This window comes from Dicentrarchus labrax, unplaced genomic scaffold, assembly GCF_905237075.1.
Source record: "Dicentrarchus labrax unplaced genomic scaffold, dlabrax2021, whole genome shotgun sequence".
Lineage (NCBI taxonomy): Eukaryota > Metazoa > Chordata > Actinopteri > Moronidae > Dicentrarchus > Dicentrarchus labrax.
This window is the reverse complement of record NW_026136709.1, coordinates 14408641-14430275: the sequence shown is the minus strand read 5'-3', so window position 1 is coordinate 14430275 and position 21635 is coordinate 14408641. Positions and strand designations below refer to the sequence as shown.

The 21635-nt window shown below is 40.0% G+C and overlaps 1 long non-coding RNA gene and 1 pseudogene across 1 annotated transcript; both read left to right on the top strand.

The window, feature by feature from the left end:
• The first annotated feature begins 13323 nt into the window (after nt 1-13323).
• Nucleotides 13324-14290, top strand: LOC127369316 (uncharacterized). Its single transcript, XR_007886054.1, has 2 exons — nt 13324-13769; nt 14056-14290. It is a non-coding gene; the product is annotated as an uncharacterized LOC127369316 (long non-coding RNA).
• A 1241-nt stretch (nt 14291-15531) lies between these two features.
• LOC127369810 (glycine--tRNA ligase-like) lies at nt 15532-19584 on the top strand (annotated as a pseudogene).
• Nucleotides 19585-21635: the final 2051 nt, after the last annotated feature.

Here is a 21635-nt window from a genome sequence, read left to right as displayed (position 1 = left end):
ACAACACTTGGTCCCATGGTCCCTTACTCACTCAGTAAAAATCATCTGATACCACTTTGAGAAGTTTATGCTTTTTAATAGATCGTCAGAATAATAATAGTGTTTCAAGGATGCTTATTTGGTGTATTTGACTTTAAAATGAAAAATATTTCATAATAAATCTTTTAGTTCCACTTGCTGAATACCACAAATACAAATTCAGTGACTCTAAACTCTTTCCTGCTTACTTTGTAAAGAAATAATTAAATATTTGAGATAAGACAGGAAAAGATAAACTTTATTTTATAACACCAGCTAAAAACATTTGTTACAGCAGTTCAAGATCCACTAAATCACAATAACAACATGCACATTAAATAAGTAAATAAATACAAAAATACAAGACATAATAGAAATAGAAATTATATATTATATATTATATTTAGACTATATACACCTTTTATATGCTGATACTGTAAAAGGAACATTGCCCAGAGATAACTGCACAGATTATTTTCAGTGTAAAAATAAATATAATTGCACATATAATACAAAATAAAAATCACATTACGGCAAAAAAAAAAAAAAAAAAAAAAGCCACATTCAATTGCAAGTGCCCACATTTATTTTTGCCCAAAATAAAGTAAAATAGCCCACTATTCATGGGAAAGTGTCATCTTTGGTTTTGCATATCAGTCAGACACCAGCCTTCCAAAAACTTCCAAAAGAGACTAGGTGGGTTGTAGTGAACCAAGCAGGATAACTCAGTTAACCAGGTAACTTCTAAAATAGTATGCAACGACTTTTGTTAATAAATTACCATCTCGTTTTAGTAGTAGCAAAAAAAAAAAGCATTGTACGCTATTGTTTTTTTTAAATTCATTGTTTTTTTGTTTTTTTTTAAGTTTCTGCTAGGGTTAATCTCAGAATTCTAGATTTTGGCTTTGATCTCAGAGCTATAGCATTTTGGCTTTGATCTCAGAATTATAGAATTCTGGCTTTAATCTCAGAGTTCCAGAACTGTGACATGTAGTACGAGCGAAAATCAGTATCTACAGTCAGTGTGGGCAGTGTGGTTGTGGGCTTCTGCAGATAGGAGGGGGTGCAACAGGGTGGATCCCGTGGAAGACAACCCTCTGATATAAAGGGCTCATCAGATTAGTCCTTTATACTGGTGTGCAGGTGTTTTCAACTATGCATCTGATTACACAGGGACTCAGACTGAAGTTGGACAGGGTCGCTGAACTAACTGTTACTTCACCGTCTATGATACGTGTGTGATGGTAAGTGAGGAGTGTTTTCGTCTGTTATTACTACCTGGTTTGCTGCTTGGTGCTGCAGACATGCGAGCCTGTATCTGCTCTCATTGAGAGTGGAAATGAGATAAACTTTGTGGTACCGAAGGTGTGAGGATGTAAAATTTGAGCCATGTGTATCAGTCACTCTCAGATTGTCCCGAAGTTGAAAATGCCAGATCAGAGTGTCTCATTAATGAACGACTGCACAACATGGCTCATTTAGTTCATCAGAAAGGACATGAAACAAACAGCCATCTCACTCGTGGTTAAAACTATAGACCGCTATTGACAGTATAAGGGCCTACCCGTGTGGGCCCCTATAATCAGCTGGGCCCCCATGCATTGAGCCAGCTGCACCAGCAGTGCTTACACCACTGACACCTTGTGGCCCTGAAGATGTGAGGAGCCAGGTGTATCAGTCAGTCTCAGAAAGGTAGTTGATATCATATTTGATCAACAAGAAGCGGTATTCATCATTGACCGACAGATTTCACATCAGAAGAGCAGGGCTTATGAGTGTTCAGCAACAATCTTTTGAGTCACGGTTTCAAATTATGAACCAGCACAAAAATGACAATTAGCCCACCAACATAAAGCAGCTTGTTCTAATACTACCCGGTTTGCTGCTTGGTGCTGCAGAGATGAGAGCCTGTGTGTGCTCTCATTGGCTGTAGCTCATTTCATGGCTGCCCGACACCATCAGATATTTAACTTGTTAGATATCTTACAAAAATCCTGCAGTGAGGATTTATTGAGAGTGGAAAAGAGACAAATCTTCAACCTTGTGGCCCCGAAGGTGTGAGGATGTAAAATTTGAGCCATGTGTGTCAGTCTCAGATTGCCCCGAAGTTGCAAATGCCAGATCAGAGTGTCTCATTAATGAACGACTGCACAACATGGCTCATTTAGTTTATCAGAAAGGACGCGTAACAAACAGCATTATCACTCATGGTTAAAGCTATAGACTGCTATTGACAGTATAAGGGCCTACCCGTGTGGGCCCCTATAATCAGCTGGGCCCCCATGCATTGAGCCAGCTGCACCAGCAGTGCTTACACCACTGACACCTTGTGGCCCTGAAGATGTGAGGAGCCAGGTGTATCAGTCAGTCTCAGAAATGAAGTTGATATCATATTTGATCAATGCCATAAAGCAATCATCATTGACTGACAGTTCTCACATCTGAAGAGCAGGGCTTATGAGTGTTCAGCAACAATCTTTTGAGTCACGGTTTCAAATTATGAACCAGCACAAAAATGACAATTAGCCCACCAACATAAAGCAGCTTTTTCTAATACTACCCGGTTTGCTGCTTGGTGCTGCAGAGATGAGAGCCTGTGTCTGCTCTCATTGGCTGTAGCTCATTTCATGGCTGCCCGACACCATCAGATATTTAACTTGTTAGATATCTTACAAAAATCCTGCAGTGAGGAATTATTGAGAGTGGAAAAGAGACAAATCTTCAACCTTGAAGGTGTGAGGATGTAAAATTTGAGCCATGTGTGTCACTCTCAGATTGCCCCGAAGTTGCAAATGCCAGATCAGAGTGTCTCATTAATGAACGACTGCACAACATGGCTCATTTAGTTCACCAGAAAAGACGCGTAACAAACAGCATCATAACTCATGGTTAAAGCTATAGACCGCTATTGACAGTATATATAAGGGCCCACCCCAATGGGCCCTTACATCAGCTGGCCCCGGTGCATTGAGCCAGCTGCACCAGCAGTGCTTACACCACTGACACCTTGTGGCCCTGAAGATGTGAGGAGCCAGGTGTATCAGTCAGTCTCAGAAACTTAGTTGATATCATATTTGATCAATACCATAAAGCAATCATCATTGACTGACAGTTCTCACATCAGAAGAGCAGGGCTTATGAGTGTTCAGCAACAATCTTTTGAGTCACGGTTTCAAATTATGAACCAGCACAAAAATGACAATTAGCCCACCAACATAAAGCAGCTTGTTCTAATACTACCCGGTTTGCTGCTTGGTGCTGCAGAGATGAGAGCCTGTGTCTGCTCTCATTGGCTGTAGCTCATTTCATGGCTGCCCGACACCATCAGATATTTAACTTGTTAGATATCTTACAAAAATCCTGCAGTGAGGATTTATTGAGAGTGGAAAAGAGACAAATCTTCAACCTTGTGGCCCCGAAGGTGTGAGGATGTAAAATTTGAGCCATGTGTGTCAGTCTCAGATTGCCCCGAAGTTGCAAATGCCAGATCAGAGTGTCTCATTAATGAACGACTGCACAACATGGCTCATTTAGTTTATCAGAAAGGACGCGTAACAAACAGCATTATCACTCATGGTTAAAGCTATAGACTGCTATTGACAGTATAAGGGCCTACCCGTGTGGGCCCCTATAATCAGCTGGGCCCCCATGCATTGAGCCAGCTGCACCAGCAGTGCTTACACCACTGACACCTTGTGGCCCTGAAGATGTGAGGAGCCAGGTGTATCAGTCAGTCTCAGAAATGAAGTTGATATCATATTTGATCAATGCCATAAAGCAATCATCATTGACTGACAGTTCTCACATCAGAAGAGCAGGGCTTATGAGTGTTCAGTAACAATTTTTTGAGTCACGGTTTCAAATTATGAACCAGCACAAAAATGACAATTAGCCCACCAACATAAAGCAGCTTGTTCTAATACTTCCCGGTTTGCTGCTTGGTGCTGCAGAGATGAGAGCCTGTGTCTGCTCTCATTGGCTGTAGCTCATTTCATGGCTGCCCGACACCATCAGATCTTTAACTTGTTAGATATCTTACAAAAATCCTGCAGTGAGGAATTATTGAGAGTGGAAAAGAGACAAATCTTCAACCTTGTGGCCCCGAAGGTGTGAGGATGTAAAATTTGAGCCATGTGTGTCAGTCTCAGATTGCCCCGAAGTTGCAAATGCCAGATCAGAGTCTGTCATCAATGAACGACTGCACAACATGGCTCATTTCGTTCATCAGAAAGGACATGAAACAAATAGCCATCTCACTCCTGGTTAAAACTATGAATTACCATTGACAGTATATATAAGGGCCCACCAAAATGGGCCCTTACATCAGCTGGCCCCAGTGCATTGAGCCAGCTGCACCAGCAGTGCTTACACCACTGACACCTTGTGGCCCTGAAGATGTGAGGAGCCAGGTGTATCAGTCAGTCTCAGAAATGAAGTTGATATCATATTTGATCAATACCATAAAACAATCATCATTGACTGACAGATTTCACATCAGAAGAGCAGGGCTTATGAGTGTTCAGCAACAATCTTTTGAGTCACGGTTTTGATTTTACAAAAATACTGCAGTGCCCCGAAGTTGCAAATGCCAGATCAGAGTGTCTCATAAATGAACGACTGCACAACATGGCTCATTTAGTTCACCAGAAAGGACGCGTAACAAACAGCATTATCACTCATGGTTAAAACTATAGACCGCTATTGACAGTATAAGGGCCTACCCGTGTGGGCCCCTATAATCAGCTGGGCCCCCATGCATTGAGCCAGCTGCACCAGCAGTGCTTACACCACTGACACCTTGTGGCCCTGAAGATGTGAGGATGTAAAATTTGAGCCATGTGTGTCAGTCTCAGATTGCCCCGAAGTTGCAAATGCCAGATCAGAGTGTCTCATTAATGAACGACTGCACAACATGGCTCATTTAGTTCACCAGAAAAGACGCGTAACAAACAGCATTATCACTCATGGTTAAAGCTATAGACTGCTATTGACAGTATAAGGGCCTACCCGTGTGGGCCCCTATAATCAGCTGGGCCCCCATGCATTGAGCCAGCTGCACCAGCAGTGCTTACACCACTGACACCTTGTGGCCCTGAAGATGTGAGGAGCCAGGTGTATCAGTCAGTCTCAGAAATGAAGTTGATATCATATTTGATCAATGCCATAAAGCATTCATCATTGACTGACAGTTCTCACATCTGAAGAGCAGGGCTTATGAGTGTTCAGCAACAATTTTTTGAGTCACGGTTTCAAATTATGAACCAGCACAAAAATGACAATTAGCCCACCAACATAAAGCAGCTTGTTCTAATACTACCCGGTTTGCTGCTTGGTGCTGCAGAGATGAGAGCCTGTGTCTGCTCTCATTGGCTGTAGCTCATTTCATGGCTGCCCGACACCATCAGATATTTAACTTGTTAGATATCTTACAAAAATCCTGCAGTGAGGAATTATTGAGAGTGGAAAAGAGACAAATCTTCAACCTTGAAGGTGTGAGGATGTAAAATTTGAGCCATGTGTGTCAGTCTCAGATTGCCCCGAAGTTGCAAATGCCAGATCAGAGTGTCTCATTAATGAACGACTGCACAACATGGCTCATTTAGTTCACCAGAAAAGACGCGTAACAAACAGCATCATAACTCATGGTTAAAGCTATAGACCGCTATTGACAGTATATATAAGGGCCCACCCCAATGGGCCCTTACATCAGCTGGCCCCGGTGCATTGAGCCAGCTGCACCAGCAGTGCTTACACCACTGTCACCTTGTGGCCCTGAAGATGTGAGGAGCCAGGTGTATCAGTCAGTCTCAGAAACTTAGTTGATATCATATTTGATCAATACCATGAAGCAATCATCATTGACTGACAGTTCTCACATCAGAAGAGCAGGGCTTATGAGTGTTCAGCAACAATCTTTTGAGTCACGGTTTCAAATTATGAACCAGCACAAAAATGACAATTAGCCCACCAACATAAAGCAGCTTGTTCTAATACTACCCGGTTTGCTGCTTGGTGCTGCAGAGATGAGAGCCTGTGTCTGCTCTCATTGGCTGTAGCTCATTTCATGGCTGCCCGACACCATCAGATATTTAACTTGTTAGATATCTTACAAAAATCCTGCAGTGAGGAATTATTGAGAGTGGAAAAGAGACAAATCTTCAACCTTGTGGCCCCGAAGGTGTGAGGATGTAAAATTTGAGCCATGTGTGTCAGTCTCAGATTGCCCCGAAGTTGCAAATGCCAGATCAGAGTCTGTCATCAATGAACGACTGCACAACATGGCTCATTTCGTTCATCAGAAAGGACATGAAACAAATAGCCATCTCACTCCTGGTTAAAACTATGAATTACCATTGACAGTATATATAAGGGCCCACCAAAATGGGCCCTTACATCAGCTGGCCCCAGTGCATTGAGCCAGCTGCACCAGCAGTGCTTACACCACTGACACCTTGTGGCCCTGAAGATGTGAGGAGCCAGGTGTATCAGTCAGTCTCAGAAATGAAGTTGATATCATATTTGATCAATACCATAAAACAATCATCATTGACTGACAGATTTCACATCAGAAGAGCAGGGCTTATGAGTGTTCAGCAACAATATTTGAGTCACGGTTTTGATTTTACAAAAATACTGCAGTGCCCCGAAGTTGCAAATGCCAGATCAGAGTGTCTCATAAATGAACGACTGCACAACATGGCTCATTTAGTTCACCAGAAAGGACGCGTAACAAACAGCATTATCACTCATGGTTAAAACTATAGACCGCTATTGACAGTATAAGGGCCTACCCGTGTGGGCCCCTATAATCAGCTGGGCCCCCATGCATTGAGCCAGCTGCACCAGCAGTGCTTACACCACTGACACCTTGTGGCCCTGAAGATGTGAGGATGTAAAATTTGAGCCATGTGTGTCAGTCTCAGATTGCCCCGAAGTTGCAAATGCCAGATCAGAGTCTGTCATCAATGAACGACTGCACAACATGGCTTATTTAGTTCATCAGAAAGGACATGAAAAAAAACAGCCATCTCACTTGTGGTTAAAACTATGAATTACCATTGACAGTATACATAAGGGCCCACCCAAATGGGCCCTTACATCAGCTGGCATCGGTGCATTGAGCCAGCTGCACCAGCAGTGCTTACACCACTGACACCTTGTGGCCCTGAAGATGTGAGGAGCCAGGTGTATCAGTCAGTCTCAGAAATGAAGTTGATATCATATTTGATCAATGCCATAAAGCAATCATCATTGACTGACAGTTCTCACATCAGAAGAGCAGGGCTTATGAGTGTTCAGTAACAATTTTTTGAGTCACGGTTTCAAATTATGAACCAGCACAAAAATGACAATTAGCCCACCAACATAAAGCAGCTTGTTCTAATACTTCCCGGTTTGCTGCTTGGTGCTGCAGAGATGAGAGCCTGTGTCTGCTCTCATTGGCTGTAGCTCATTTCATGGCTGCCCGACACCATCAGATATTTAACTTGTTAGATATCTTACAAAAATCCTGCAGTGAGGAATTATTGAGAGTGGAAAAGAGACAAATCTTCAACCTTGTGGCCCCGAAGGTGTGAGGATGTAAAATTTGAGCCATGTGTGTCAGTCTCAGATTGCCCCGAAGTTGCAAATGCCAGATCAGAGTCTGTCATCAATGAACGACTGCACAACATGGCTCATTTCGTTCATCAGAAAGGACATGAAACAAATAGCCATCTCACTCCTGGTTAAAACTATGAATTACCATTGACAGTATATATAAGGGCCCACCAAAATGGGCCCTTACATCAGCTGGCCCCAGTGCATTGAGCCAGCTGCACCAGCAGTGCTTACACCACTGACACCTTGTGGCCCTGAAGATGTGAGGAGCCAGGTGTATCAGTCAGTCTCAGAAATGAAGTTGATATCATATTTGATCAATACCATGAAGCAATCATCATTGACCGACAGATTTCACATCAGAAGAGCAGGGCTTATGAGTGTTCAGCAACAATTTTTTGAGTCACGGTTTCAAATTATGAACCAGCACAAAAATGACAATTAGCCCACCAACATAAAGCAGCTTGTTCTAATACTACCCGGTTTGCTGCTTGGTGCTGCAGAGATGAGAGCCTGTGTTTGCTCTCATTGGCTGTAGCTCATTTCATGGCTGCCCGACACCATCAGATATTTAACTTGTTAGATATCTTACAAAAATCCTGCAGTGAGGAATTATTGAGAGTGGAAAAGAGACAAATCTTCAACCTTGTGGCCCCGAAGGTGTGAGGATGTAAAATTTGAGCCATGTGTGTCAGTCTCAGATTGCCCCGAAGTTGCAAATGCCAGATCAGAGTCTGTCATCAATGAACGACTGCACAACATGGCTCATTTAGTTCATCAGAAAGGACATGAAACAAACAGCCATCTCACTCGTGGTTAAAACTATGAACCACCATTGACAGTATATATAAGGGCCCACCCAAATGGGCCCTTATATCAGCTGGCCCTGGTGCATTGAGCCAGCTGCACCAGCAGTGCCTTACACCACTGACACCTTGTGGCCCTGAAGATGTGAGAAGCCAGGTTTATCAGTCAGTCTCAGATGGCCCGGAGTTGATATCATATGGTTGATATCCGTCAATCAACAAGAAGAATCAATCATCATTGACTGACAGTTCTCACATCAGAAGAGCAGGGCTTATGAGTGTTCAGCAACAATTTTTTGAGTCACGGTTTCAAATTATGAACCAGCACAAAAATGACAATTAGCCCACCAACATAAAGCAGCTTGTTCTAATACTACCCGCTTTGCTGCTTGGTGCTGCAGAGATGAGAGCCTGTGTCTGCTTTCATTGGCTGTAGCTCATTTCATGGCTGCCCGACACCATCAGATATTTAACTTGTTAGATATCTTACAAAAATCCTGCAGTGAGGATTTATTGAGAGTGGAAAAGAGACAAATCTTCAACCTTGAAGGTGTGAGGATGTAAAATTTGAGCCATGTGTGTCAGTCTCAGATTGCCCCGAAGTTGCAAATGCCAGATCAGAGTGTCTCATTAATGAACGACTGCACAACATGGCTCATTTAGTTCACCAGAAAAGACGCGTAACAAACAGCATTATCACTCATGGTTAAAGCTATAGACTGCTATTGACAGTATAAGGGCCTACCCGTGTGGGCCCCTATAATCAGCTGGGCCCCCAGTGCATTGAGCCAGCTGCACCAGCAGTGCTTACACCACTGACACCTTGTGGCCCTGAAGATGTGAGGAGCCAGGTGTATCAGTCAGTCTCAGAAATGAAGTTGATATCATATTTGATCAATGCCATAAAAGCAATCATCATTGACTGACAGTTCTCACATCTGAAGAGCAGGGCTTATGAGTGTTCAGCAACAATTTTTTGAGTCACGGTTTCAAATTATGAACCAGCACAAAAATGACAATTAGCCCACCAACATAAAGCAGCTTGTTCTGAACACATTTCAAACACTAAAACACGGAATATTTCATAATATAATAATATAATATAATATATAATATTTTAACGTCAATTTATATTAAAATACAAGCCGCGCACTGGATGATGGGAAATTAATAACTGACTGTCAAATCATAAATTATTACGTCATTTTGCAGCAGCAGCCTTGCTAGCATAAAGTTAGCTTCCTGGGTCGTCGGAGGGGAGCGGAGCAGGGAAACAGAGCTATTCCTCATGGAAAACTTTAGATTTTGATCGAAAAACAAACGAAAAAATATTAACATGAATGTTTTTAATTGTTTTATTAGTCGTTATATGAGCGGTAGCTGAAGCTCAATATTGAAGCGGGGTCCCAGTGGGCGGTAAACTCACACCTCAACCCGACAGCTAGACTCAACCCTGTACTTATAACCTATTTATTATTTATTTATTCATTCATTTGAGCCAAACCACAAACAACGCACATTTTCCTGAGTTAGTCTGTCCCGACCACAACAGATTAAGAGTCCAAACACACCAGCAGCTCATCAAATGTTATAATAATAATAATAATAATAAATAAATAAATAATACTTAAAAGACTGAGAGAGACAGCCGAGGCCACACAAAACGAGACAAAGTCAGCACACTTCCCTAATCGACCCTGTTATTAAACATATATTTAAACTCACCATTGGTGTTTTACCACAATCTGCCGGTCGTTGTTTACAAACAAAACAAAACAACAAGTTATAATCCAACAGGACACATCTTCTGTCCGAGGACGTTAGTAAACAAACACAATCTCCCAGTTTAACTAAAGTCAGACTGCACACAATAACATCAGCAGCTGCTCACCAGTGTCCCGCAGTACTTTATCTACCTGCTGATTGTTTAAGCCTCAGTTTCAGCCTCTTAATAGCGCCACCTATCAGCGGGGTGATAGTCTGTGAGGGGACCTTATTCAGGGATTATTGGACTCTTTCTTTCCTTCATCCCTTAATGAAACGTTTCAGTTATTATCACCATTTTTTATCACTTCATAGAGCTGATTAATGACCAGGAAATATTGATTTTTTTTAATGGATTTTCTTCCTCCCATATTTGTTGTTTTCTGCTTGTATTTGTGGCTCAAATTAACTTCTACATGTCCTTTATTATTAAGTCCTCCTCTGACCAGTCTTTCTCTTTCCTGGTTTTTACTATATAAAACAGCTTTGTGAGACAAAATAACAGGCACAAGTTGAAGTTCAAGCCAATTGTCTATATAGAAATTGTATTTTACTGGTTTAAATTGTCTTTAAATGCAGTAAATGTGTTTTTCCTGAGAACTGTAGTCTGTTAAAGGTCCAGTGTGTAACATTGAGGAGGATCTATTTGTATTTAGTGATTTGTTGCAGCCACGATTGGAAGGCTGAGCTGTATTCAAATTATTGCAATCTGCATATTTGCAGTGTTATTATGAAATGGGTTTCTATGGCGACATTAATGGAAAAAGTTGTGTTTTATAGTTTTTCTCCTTTGTTTACACACAGAAAAATACCCAGACAATTCATGTATCAAGTCACATTTTTGCAAAAGTGTAAAGACTTTGTTGGCTTAAGTTTCTTTTTGATAAAGGCTCAGGTCAGCTCTTAGTTATGTTGCTAAACTCTTAGATTGCTGGGGGATTTCCCATGATTTGTGGTTTGTTGTTTCACAGATTTCCATGTATTGAGATTGCACCTGCTGCTGTTATTATCATTTTATTATCATTATTAATTATTATTGATACTGTTGGTATTGTTGTGCGTCTCTACGTCTCTCTCTAAACCCAACCGGTCGAGGCAGACGGCCGCCCACCTAGAGCCCGGCTCTGCTTGAGGTTTCTGCCTCTTAATGGGAAGTTTTTCCTTGCCGCTGTCGCCAAGTGCTTGCTCATGGTGGGAAATGTTGGGTCTCTGTAAATACTTTTATAAGGAGTATGGTCTAGACCGGCTCTATGTGAACATTTGATTATGATTTGGTCTTATATAAATAAAATTGAAACTGCTATTTTAAGATTTTGTTCTGAATGGTTTTAATTTGATGTACACTAAAGGTGACTGGGTCATATCACAATATCATAATGACTTCATTCACAAAAGCATGTTTTCACAATTTATTTTTAATGAAAAATCTCTCAAAGGAAACAAATTCATATCAAACAGATACAATAAAAACCTATTTCCAGGTAACTTTAGCTCAAAATTCAAAGTAATGCTGTTAATATCTGCACAGTACAACCCCTGGTTGATGAGACTGGGCTGCTTAAGGATGAAGTACTTTTCCCCACGTGAATGACCACTCAGGACATAAACAACCCTGGTGGCAAAGGAGGAGGAAAAGGAGGTCACATCCCTCCTTCTAGATGACAACAGTGAGCAAGCGCATACAACAAGACTAAAGCCAGGATTTACAAGTTCCAGAAAAACCCTGATAAAAGTCCTGGAAATGATTTTTTAGAGCACAATAACTTCAATAAAAACCTGATATCATGTTATTCTGTGTTTGCATGTTTACCAGGAGGTGGCACCAGGATACTAACCAACACATATTCTTGATATCAGTGATATCACCCTTGTTTGTACACTCTACAGCACTACAGTACATTATAATGTGGTTTTGTTACACATTTTATTTTCTGCAAAGAAAATTGAAGCTTCTGCAATTTGCATATTGCACTTACAATAATATTGTGATTAATTGTGCAGCCTTACTCTCTGCATTATTGACCACTTTGGTAAGACTAAACCGACCTGTTTCAGTCAGTCCTGCCACAGATTGTGTTTACCTGCTCATTTCAAGAAATTCACTAACTTTACCTCCTGTAAAAGTTTATAAATAAATACTGTTATTTCACATAAAAAAATACTGGTTCTGATAAAATAATTAAATAATAGTAAAACAACAATAAAAACACCAAAATGGAAATCACTGGCAAACTGCAATATGGTTTTCAGTATTTCAACAATAAAAAGCTGATCCAAGTGAATGAGTTAAGTGTATCCCTAATGTATGAACACGAGAAGAAACACAAGGTGTTTTTTTGATTCAACACAATATAACATATCTGTCAATCACACTTCTGTGTATAGGGGATGCTAAATAGGCTAACAAGAAATACATATCAAGGTACATTAGGCAGCACCGTATCTGTAATTTACAGTCTTGTCAAAGGTTATATGACAGAGGAGGCTGGTCCATAGAGGCAGAGGAGGTTGCTCCTCATCTATTTTTTGAGAGGCAAGTATTATAGTAAGTAATATTTAAAGAGTAACTGGATTAAATCTATTACCAAACATCAGAATCATCTATAAAACAATTGTTCTCTTTATTAGAAATTAAAAATGCCTCAAGAGCGACACCTGCAGGGCAGACGGTGTGAAGCCCAGTTTGAGGAGTGTCTTAAAACCTGCGTTATATGTACAGACCAGCAGGGGGAGCTCCATTGACTGCAATAACACACTATACCATGAACTCTAATGGAGAAATGAACTGCTCACTGAATTTATTAGCTCAACGGTTTCCTAACGAGTTTAAGTTTCAACTCTTCTTCCATACATTATGATGTTCATTTAGTAAAATGTGGTCCACTTTATAATAAAATAGACGATAAAGATAATGATTGACTGTCAGTGGTTTCTGCTGACCTCCGTAAGGCGGGATCTCTTCTATCCATTTAATGTACTGTACACTGTTTTAATGCTTATCTGTGATTGGCCACAAGACGTTTAATGACGCACCAAGGGAGGTCCTCTCTGACCAATCAACAACCAGAACACAATATTGACATGGCGTTTGTCCAATGATAACTTCTGATTTTCATCTTCGGTTCTCTCCCAGGAACTGACGGTAAACTATCAAATATAATCTTAAAGTACTTTATTAGGACATATATAAACTTTTAAACTTAAGAACTACTTTTAAACACAATACTAAATAATTATATTTAATTGAGGCTCTTTAAACAGTTTAAATTTTTAAAAAAATTTCGTTTTTTATCGAGCAGTAGCTGACGTTAGCGAAGTTATCTCCTAGCAACAGTGAGCTTGTTGTAGCAGCCCTGAAGGATTAACGGTAAAGATGGACGTGAACTCGGGGACGGGGCAGCGGCAGGACGCCGCCGGGGACACCACCATCGGCGGGACAACGAGGCGGTCGGACGTGCTGCAACCCCGGAGCACAGCTCTAGAGGCTGATAACAGCAGAGAGAGGCAATGAAGTGAATTAAGGTTTTATTTCGACTCAACCAGAGCTGGTGTTTGTTGGACAGACTGATAAAAACTGTGCTGGTGAGTTTTATTTTCGAGTTTGAATGAATTTGTTTTATGATGAGGTTGGTAACGATTAGCTAAGCTTGTAGTAGTTTGGTGGAGGAGAGAAACTGTACACTTTGAGTGAGTTTATTTCATTTATTTATTTCTCTTTATTTACTCACAAACCTCCAGGTACAATCTTATTTTACTGACAACGACTCATTTGCAACTTTTGGAGGGAAATTTAAAAAAATGCTGCAATTGAATCCTTAATAAAATGCCAAAAACGGATCCATAAATGTCCTCTCCATTGTCTCTGCAGGTTTGGTCAGTGAACTCCGGGCTGCTCCTTCAGGATTGAACTCTCAGCAGCTGTAACCTGATCGACCCACAGCTCAGCAAGCAACCTGTGTACAGACCTTATATATAATGTCAGTGGTACAGACACATTCAGACACATCTTCTGTGATGAGAGAATCAAATGTTGCTCATGTAGACTGAAATCCACCAGCATAAAATACTTTAACTCAAAAATAAAAATAAAGGACTGAAGGGGATACTGCGTCATTTATCTCTATATTATTTTTAATATTATATGATATATAATATTGTTGCATTTGGTAACATCAACATCCTTTTTCTTTCTAAATCATCTAGATTTTTATTTTTTACTGTCTTTGTATGAGACATGAGGATTATTTAACAAGTTAATTTTGTAGATTGATAAATGAGGCTTTACATTAATAAAAGGTGTAAGTATGAATTGATTATTAACCACATTTGATTGATGTGTGGCAACAAATATCTTAAAATATGTATTTGAAATGCTAAAATTAGTTCTGTAGGGACTTTTGATTTAAATTAAAATGAAATTAAGTTTGATCTTAAGTGTCCTGGATCATTTTTGTACAAAGCGGTCTGTAGCCTATTGATTTGTATGTTCTGCAGGTATTGAACACTGACCTGCTTCTTGTTTCCTTTCACACCCCGGATACATACTAGGCCTGTTTGGTTAATCTGGAAACATTAACTCAATTAGTGTAACATAACATCAAACTGCTGTTTTTCTCTTCTCACCCCTGTGAATTAGGGATTTATTTCAACCAGAACAGTTTGTGAGTATTGGAACAGTGGAAAGACTGGCTGACTGAGGAAATGAGGTAGAAAGGGACAGAACAAAGGTCTTCTACCACACAATGCAGTTCATGGTTGGAGTCTCAACCCTATGGACTCCACCCTTTAAATTGTCTTTTGCATTGCTACTTAACATTGTAGAAAATATCTAGTTTTAATATTGTATTTTCAGTTTATTCTGTCACATTTGACATTTTCCTAAAAGTATTTGTGTTGTGCTGTTGTGTACAGAAGTAGGAGTGGGAGGAACAAGGGGTTAAATGGGTCCCAACAAGGTTTCTACCCACCAGGTTAATACTGTCATGGCTGACGCATGTAATAGTAAGGAATCTATGTTATCTGGGTTGTTAATAAATGTTAGGCAGGTGGTATATGCTCATGTCTTTATGGCAGAGTAGGCCATTTGTCTGAGTTTCCTGGATGATGCAACAGAAAGCCCTGGTTTCAGACACCACTACTACTAGTCAGACTGCACAGAAACCTGCTCCTCCCCTTCACTTGCCTCAGCTTAAAGAGAGCCTGAAGGAAAGTGAAAACAGATGAGTGTGGAGCTGATCGATGGCAGACTGCAGGAGGATCGTGCTGCAAGGAGCTTTTTTAAACGTGTCAAAGATGGAAGAAGTACTGGCGCCTTTAAGGGAGGCAGTGAGGGAACAGGTGAGATATGCGGACAGGTTACAGGTAAAAACATTGTAGAATTTTAAATGTGCTGATTAGAGTTTGTTAAATACTTCAAGTGGATTTTCTGTATTTGGATCATGAAGTGAACTCATAAATTAGAATCCTATTGTGTGAAAACTATAGAGAGTACCTCCAAACATTTTAAGAGATCATTAATAGATTAAAAAGAAAAAGACTAGAGCTGTCTCCTATGTTAGTATTTATTTCTAGAAATATACAGGCCATGTGTATGTGAATGAATTAAAGATTAGAATCATTCTTACAGAAAGAACAAATAAAGTATATGAAATCTGTTGTTCTCTGAGGTAAACACATGATATTTGTCTGCAGGGTGACCTTGTGCATCAGTTGAAGGAAAAAGGCACCACAGAGTCGGAGCTGGGCAGAGCTGTTGCAGAGCTGAAACCTCGGAAGGGACGCTGTGGAGCAGGTAGGAATCACTATTAATACAATTTCAGTCAGATGTTTGCGCTGGTTTATTTTGACACCGACAAATTTTACAACATTTGTATGAAATGAGAGGATCTGCTGTTTTCAGAGGGTATTTACACAGGAAACATTTGATAAATATCTAAAGTAATATGGATATGTAATCAAGCTTGTAGAGGTATTCGCTGTTCATTTCACTTGGTAACTTTTCACTGTGAAAATGTGAAATGTAAGATTGCATTCTGATGTCGATTCTTTTCCATCTGTCTAATTTAGGGAGTGATCAATAACTCCGTCCTGGGATATTTCATCGGGAGGATCTACCTCTACCTTACTAAAGTTGGTATCGCCAAAGACAAGCTGCGTTTCCGACAGCACATGGACAACGAGATGGCTCACTATGCCTGCGACTGCTGGGACGCGGAAACCAAAACCTCCTATGTGGGTTCTTTTCCAGTCCTTCCTTGTAGCTTGCCAGGTAGTCCGCACACTTTTGCTCAAAGTAAAATGTTTGTGCCTTGCAGGGCTGGATCGAGATTGTGGGCTGTGCTGACCGGTCTTGCTTTGATCTGAAATGCCACGCTCGTGCTACAAAGGTCCCTCTGGTGGCTGAAAAGCCTCTCAAAGAACCCATATCCTTAAACTGTTGCAGCCCCTAAAGAAAATCTTTTGTTCCCTCAGAACATTTTAAGCACACCAGGACTTCGTTATTTCTCGGTTATTCTCCTTAACTTCTCAACACAAAGTTGTCAATGTCGTCCAGTTCGAGCCTAACAAAGGAGCCATTGGGAAGGCGTATAAGAAGGATGCCAAGATAGCCATGGAGTACCTGTCTGTGTGTGACGAATGCTTCATTACAGAACAGGAGCAGCTGCTCAGTGAGACTGGGTGAGTGCTGGTAACTGCAGTCTCACAGTATAGGTGCCTGACAAAAGGTCGTTGTTTGTTGTTTTCCAGCACAGTCAGTGTCTTATTCTCACTCCACAGAGAGTTCACCATCGAGACAGAAGGCAAGTCGTTCAAACTCAAAAAGGAAGACTCATGGTGAGATTCATTCAAGAGATTAGATTTTTGTCTTGGGTTTTGCCTTTTTTATATCTGAAAAACATAAAACTTGTATAACACACATTTTCTGTATGTTTGTCGCCCACAGTGGAGGAAGTTGTTCCCAATGTAATCGAGCCCTCCTTTGGCATTGGGAGGATCATGTACACCATCTTTGAGCACACATTCCATGTCAGAGAAGGTGACGAACAAAGAACAGTAAGTCTGAATCTACTTAAGACAGAGTAGGACTGTTCACCAGGGCTGGGTGACGATATCTGACATTTCTGTCTCTGTAAAATACTTCATCCTCCTCTTCTAAGTGCTGACTGTGAAGTGGTTAACTGGTTCATAATCTTGAATGACTCACATGACACAAGCTTATTAATAGTGACCTAATCAAAGCTGACTCATTAAAATCCTCAAAAATGTTTGTATTGCTCAGCCCTGTCGGACACTACTGATGCATTGTGGATGTATTGTAGTGTTTTTCTGACTGTAATTTTTATTTTCCTTTGCAACAGTACTTCAGCTTTCCTGCAACTGTGGCTCCATACAAATGCTCCGTCCTGCCTCTGAGTCAAAACCAGGAATTCGTGCCCTTCGTGAGGAAATTATGTAAGTGCCCACATAATGATAATGTACACGTTCTATTTCTGTCTGTGTAGAGAGAAAACGCCATCTGCTGCTGCTGTTTAACTTTTTTTTTTTTGTTCTTTCTCCATCTTAGCCGAGGCAATGACTAAAAACGGTGTGTCTTACAAAGTGGACGACTCTTCAGGATCCATCGGCAGGCGCTACGCCAGGACGGACGAGATCGGAGTGGCGTTTGGCATCACCATCGACTTCGACACAGTGAACAAGACGCCTCACACGGCCACTCTTAGAGACCGCGACTCAATGAGGCAGATCAGGGCAGAGGTACAGCACCAGTTCCCTTTGTTTGTTTGTTTGTTTGTTTTATAGGTTCAACTTTACAATAGTTTTTTGCTTCGTAGCTCTTCACTGTCGTCTGTCACTATACATGAAGTCACGTTTGCGTGTGTAGAAAGCGCTCTCGTTAAGTGGACTTTATCTGAACTGCCAACCTGTACGCATATTGTATAGCAGGTGTACATTTTAAACATCGGAGTACGCTGGTATGATTTCTCTTTCTAAACTACGCAAAAAGGTGAAACTTGTGAGTTCAGCTGTGCACAAGATCTCCTAAAGTCTAAAAGAAAGAGGCTGCAGCGACTAGCCTGCTCAAAAGCAAAAGAAGAGTTTGACCAATCCTAGCGCTGGATTCATTCCCCCTGCCAACCCAAATATCAAGCGGGGAAGATCGTGATTTACGAGCGTAATGTCATTTCAAGAGACTGTAAATTGACACGTACTACATACTCATTATGAAAACTATCTCTATTTAGAGTTACGTTTTGACACGTACGCGTAAGCAGCATTTTAAAGTTGTCAACATGAAGCTAACAATCTGGCTCTGTTTGAGTAATCAAATCGATAATAATGCTATTTTACAACTTTAGATCATAAAGATGATTCCTCCAAAATGTAGTGGACTGTAAGTACAAATGATTTAATCTGTTGAATAATTTTAGGACATGGTGGGGAGTGGGGAAATTACTGCGTACAAAGCAAAGTGGTGTGAAAGCATGTGAACTAAGTGTTGCACTATTGTAGTACTCAAAGTATTTTCCCAAGGTTGGCAGGTCCGTTAGGCAGGAACAATCCATCACCACGGATACTGATAGAAACCATCTCACTCAGCTGTTGGGTTCATTAAAGTGTTGCTTCCCTGGAAACACAAAGCATTCTCAATATGTTGACCATGTGAGATAAGAAGGTCTGTTTTGTTTTTTCCAATTGCATGTGTAAAAACTGTAAAGCTAAAGGACAAACTAAAGTAATTTGGGGTCACAGTGAAGGTAGCAAATGCTTCATGTATGTCTTTTCTCCATTTCTAAAAAATAATGTTCATAGGGAGCTTGACAATTGTGATGATTACACACACAATTTAACACAATCAGGTAAACATGTTTTTTCTCTCCTCAGGTCAGCGAGTTGCCTGTGATTATTCGGGATTTGTCCAACGGCACTTTGAGCTGGGCAGAAGTGGAGAGCAAGTACCCCATCTTTGAAGGACAGGAGACCAGCAAGAAGGACACAGTGGAAGAGTAAAAGCTCAGTCGCCGACCAGTAACTCCATGAAAATCCACGGACTTGTTGCACATGCATCACCAGGAAGAATATTGCAACTGTATTGTGATAAGCGATAGTGGTGCACCGAGCCCTCTTTGTGTTCTACACCACTGCAATCACTAAAATGTCATGTATTCATCATATCTAACAGTTGTGGAAAGCTTGCACAGGACTGTTGTTTCTCTGATGAGCAACTTTTCATCCATGCTATGACCATGTCGATATGTTTTAAAAGGGAGAAAATGTAATCAGGTTGTTGTCGTCAGTGGGAGGATTCTTCCACCATTCCAGTTTTGAGGCAGATTGGATTGAGATATTTAACAATTTCAATAAAAACAGCCAGCACTTACTGGACACGGGCATACAACTGTATTGTTTTCTATCAACTGACTGAACAACATACACCCACTAATTTCCACAGATCGCTACTACAATGAGAGCATCAGGTCACACAATAGTATTACTAAAAATCATCTTTTAATCCATATACCTACAGAGCCTTTTGCACAGACTTACTGCTGCACAACACCACAAACTTAATCAATAGCCACAGCCTTATCCTCAACCACAAGGCTTATCTTCATGTGTTTGTCTCCTTATGTAAGAAGCTATGCACTATCCACTGAAAGTAAATCTATTTATATTACCATTCCAGAATAAATGGAGACGCATTAAAGGAAAACTTTAATGCTTTAAACTAGTTTATCATCTACATTTCCAAGGCAATATCAACATTATAATCAAGATGATATTCATAATGATGCAACTGAATGTCTTCTCCCACACATTGACTACAATGGTAACAACATATGATGAAAATCCACTAAAATACAACATTTCTGATACAATCTGTGAAGCCATACTCAGGCAGTCTCTTTGTTTTGGCCATTACTGTTGTTGACTAAGATGTAGACAGTTACTTTAAAACTTCTTCTTTATCATATAGTATAACACAGTGGAACAGGTTTTTAATGTAATAATAAAGTTTGGGCAGTGTATGCAGCTTCATCATGTGTAACGTGGAATAATCCAGACTGCATCAAGGATCACAGTCTAGCAGCAGCCCTTTGATGTTGACTATTAATTCTGACCACAAGGTGGCGCCAGATGATTCATCGGTATTGAAAGTTATTTAAAAGGGGAAGCTGGGACTTAAGGAAGACACTAAACCTCCACATGCTGTAATACAACAGTCTGTTGGCAATGTCCAGGTAGAGAATAGAGATAAAAACATGTTCCTGTTGTGTGGAATATCTAGCACAATATGAATACTAAATATTATTAATATAATTAGTAGGCAGGCTGGGTAACCCACAAGGTCACTGAATAAACTCAATGCAGTTGGGCCTTTGTTTTTTACCCTGTAGATCTTTTTTTCTTTGCACATCTCTGTCAAAATGTGTAAAATCAGATTTATTTTCCACGTCCGAGGCTGCAGTTTATTTTTTGATTGTGCAGTTATAATATTAGTGTAAGTCAAACTTTCATTCTCTCCAAAAATAAGTCCAACGTCCTACTTGTTGGTCAGTTCTTTGACTTGATATGGTATGCTGTACAAGTACTCAGATTTTTTTAAGGAAATATCAAATTCCCACAGCCCCACAACACTTGGTCCCATGGTCCCTTACTCACTCAGTAAAAATCATCTGATACCACTTTGAGAAGTTTATGCTTTTCAATAGATTGTCAGAATAATAATAGTGTTTCAAGGATGCTTATTTGGTGTATTTGACTTTAAAATGAAAAATATTTCATAATAAATCTTTTAGTTCCACTTGCTGAATACCACAAATACAAATTCAGTGACTCTAAACTCTTTCCTGCTTACTTTGTAAAGAAATAATTAAATATTTGAGATAAGACAGGATAAGATAAACTTTATTTTATAACACCAGCTAAAAACATTTGTTACAGCAGTTCAAGATCCACTAAATCACAATAACAACATGCACATTAAATAAGTGAATAAATACAAAAATACAAGACATAATAGAAATAAAAATTATATATTATATATTATATTTAGACTATATACACCTTTTATATGCTGATACTGTAAAAGGAACATTGCCCAGAGATAACTGCACAGATTATTTTCAGTGTAAAAATAAATATAATTGCACATATAATACAAAATAAAAATCACATTACGGCAAAAAAAAAAAAAAAAAAAGCCACACAATTCAATTGCAAGTGCCCACATTTATTTTTGCCCAAAATAAAGTAAAATAGCCCACTATTCATGGGAAAGTGTCATCTTTGGTTTTGCATATCAGTCAGACACCAGCCTTCCAAAAACTTCCAAAAGAGACTAGGTGGGTTGCAGTGAACCAAGCAGGATAACTCAGTTAACCAGGTAACTTCTAAAATAGTATGCAACGACTTTTGTTAATAAATTACCATCTCGTTTTAGTAGTA